Source organism: Sapajus apella, unplaced genomic scaffold (assembly GCF_009761245.1).
Source record: "Sapajus apella isolate SASKATOON/1434 unplaced genomic scaffold, GSC_monkey_1.0 scaffold34, whole genome shotgun sequence".
Classification (NCBI taxonomy): domain Eukaryota; kingdom Metazoa; phylum Chordata; class Mammalia; order Primates; family Cebidae; genus Sapajus; species Sapajus apella.
The window spans coordinates 23246226-23249431 of NW_022436974.1; the positions used below are offsets into that span (position 1 = coordinate 23246226).

The window sequence follows — 3206 nt, forward strand, 5'->3', positions numbered from 1 at the left end:
TTGAGGCAGGAAAATCGATTACTTGAACTTGGTAGAGGTTACAATGAGCTGAGATTGTGCCACTGCACTCCAGCCTGGGCGACAGAGGAAGACTCAGAAAAAAAAAAAAAAAAAAAAGAATAGAAGAGGCTGGGCACGGTGGCTTATGCCTATACTCCTAGCACTTTGGGAGGCCAAGGCAGGTGAATCACCTGAGGTCAGGAGTTCGAGACCAGCCTAGCCAACATGGCAAAACCCCGTCTCTAACCAAAAATACAAAAATTATCCCCGGGCATGGTGGCAGGCACCTGTAATCCCAGGTACTCCGGAGGGCAGGAGAATCACTTCAACCCGGAAGGTGGAGGTTGCAGTGAGCTGAGATTGGACCACTGCACTCCAGCCTGGGCAACAGAGCGAGACTCTTCCCACCTTGGCCTCGCAAAGTGCTGGGCAACAGTGTGAGACTCTGTCTGAAAAAAAAAAAAAAGAAGAAGAAGAAGAATAACAAATCTTACTATTCACTGTGATCAGCAGACCAGCCCCATCCATTGATTTACCCCAGAGTTCATCAGGAACGTAGATTCTCAGGCCCCAGCCAGAACCTACTGAATTGGAAACTGCATTTCAACAAGATCCCCTAAAGAGGCCCAATTCCAAACATGGTTATTATACCCAGGAAGAAGAGACAGCTGTGCTAACACCTGAACATTCTCAGCTTTTGGAAGATCTGCTATCCAGGCAGAGGGAAGACCAAGTGTTACTGATCACAAAATATTCTCCTTAAAGATACAACTGGCCAGGCCAGGCGCGGTGGCTCAAGCCTGTAATCCCAGCACTTTGGGAGGCCGAGGCGGGTGGATCACGAGGTCAAGAGATCGAGACCATCCTGGTCAACATGGTGAAACCCCGTCTCTACTAAAAATACAAAAAATTAGCTGGGCATGGTGGCGCGTGCCTGTAATCCCAGCTACTCAGGAGGCTGAGGCAGGAGAATTGCCTGAACCCAGGAGACGGAGGTTGCGGTGAGCCGAGATCGCGCCATTGCACTTCAGCCTGGGTAACAAGAGCGAAACTCCGTCTCAAAAAAAAAAAAAAAAAAAAAAAGATACAACTGGCCAGCACAGTGGCTCATGCCTGTAATCCCAGCACTTTGCGAGGCCAAGGTGGGCAGATCACTTGAGGTCAGGAGTTCGAAACTAGCCGGGCCAACAGGTGAAACTCCATCTCTACTAAAAATACAAAAATTAGCCTGGCATGATGGCACGTGCCTGTAATCTCAGCTACTCGGGGGGCTGAGGCAAGAGAATCACTTGAACCGGGGAGGCAGAGGTTGCAGTGAGCTCAGATTGTATCACTGAACTCCAGCCTAGGCAACAGAGTGAGATTCTGTCTCAAAAAAAAAAAAAAGTACAACTAACTGGCATAGTGGTTCATGCCTATAATCCCAACACTTTGGAAGGCTGAGGCCGGTGGATCACTTGAGTCCAGGAGTTCAAGACCAGCCTTCACAACATGGTGAAACCCTGTCTCTATAAAAAATACAAAATTTGGGTAGCGGGAGCAGAGAGCGGACCCCAGAGAGCCCTGAGCAGCCCCACCAGTGCTGCAGGCCTAGTTACCATCACATCCCAGGAGGAGCCATAGCTGCCGCAGCTGGCCCCAGTCACCATCACCGCAACCATGAGCAGCGAGGCGGAGACCCAGCAACTGCCCACCAACCCCCACCTGCTGCCCCCACCCTCAGCGCCGCCGACAACAAGCCCGGCACTACCGGCAGCGGCGCAGGGAGCGGTGGCCCAGGCAGCCTCACATCGGTAGCACTTGCCAGCGGGGACAAGAAGGTCATTGCAACGAAGGTTTTGGGAACAGTAAAATGGTTCAATGTAAGGAACGGATATGGTTTCATGAACAGGAATGACACCAAGGAAGATGTATCTGTACACCAGACTGCCATAAAGAAGAATAACCCCAGGAAGTACCTTCGCAGTGTAGGAGATGGAGAGACTGTGGAGTTTGATGTTGTTGAAGGAGAAAAGGGTGCGGAGGCAGCAAATGTTACAGGTCCTGGTGGCGTTCCTGTTCAAGGCAGTAAATATGCAGCAGACCATAACCATTATAGACGCTATCCACGTTGTAGGGGTCCTCCACGCAATTATCAGCAAAATTACCAGAACAGTGAGAGTGGGGAAAAGAAGGGGGGATCAGAGAGTGCTCCCGAAGGCCAGGCCCAACAATGCTGGCCCTACCGCAGGCAAAGGTTCCCACCTTACTACATGCGGAGACCCTATGGGCGTCGACCACAATATTCCAACCCTCCTGTGCAGGGAGAAGTGATGGAGGGTGCTGACAACCAGGGTGCAGGAGAACAAGGTAGACCAGTGAGGCAGAATATGTAACAGGGATATATAGACCACGATTCCACAGGGGCCCTCCTCGCCAAAGATAGCCTAGAGAGGATGGCAACGAAGAGGATAAAGAAAATCAAGGAGATGAGACCCAAGGTCAGCAGCCACCTCAACGTCGGTACCGAGGCAACTTCAATTACCAACTCAGACGCCCAGAAAACCCTAAACCACAAGATGGCAAAGAGACAAAAGCAGCCGATCCACCAGCTGAGAATTCGACGGCTCCCAAGGCTGAGCAGGGCAGGGCTGAATAAATGCCAGCTTACCATCTCTACCATCATCCGGTTTAGTCATCCAACAAGAAGAAGTAACAAATTCCAGCAATAAGAAATGAACAAAAGATTGGAGCTGAAGACCTTAAGTGCTCGCTTTTGCCCGTTGACCAGATAAATAGAACTATCTGCATGATCTATGCAGCAAGGGGGTTTTATTATTTTTACCTAAAGATGTCTCTTTTTGGTAATAACAAACGTGTTTTTTAAAAAAGCCTGGTTTTTCTCAATAGGCCTTTAAAGGTTTTTAAATTGTTTCATATCTGGTCAAGTTGAGATTTTTAAGAACTTCATTTTTAATTTGTAATAAAAATTTACAACTTGATTTTTTCAAAAAAGTCAATAAACTGCAAGCACCTGTTAATGAAGGTCTTAAATTTAAAAAAAAAAAAAAATTAACCGGGTGTGGTGGTGCATGCCTGTAGTCCCAGCTAGTTGGGAGGCTGACGTAGGGGGATTGCATTGCTTGAGCCTGGGAGGTGGAGGCTGCAGTGAGCCAAGATCGCACCACTGCACTCCAGCCTGGACGACAAAGCAAGACCCCGTCTCA

General features: G+C 49.0%; 1 pseudogene; it reads left to right on the forward strand.

Annotated features, from left to right (window-relative positions):
* Nucleotides 1-1644: 1644 nt before the first annotated feature.
* LOC116563282 lies at nucleotides 1645-2653 on the forward strand (annotated as a pseudogene).
* The last annotated feature ends 553 nt before the right edge of the window (nucleotides 2654-3206 follow it).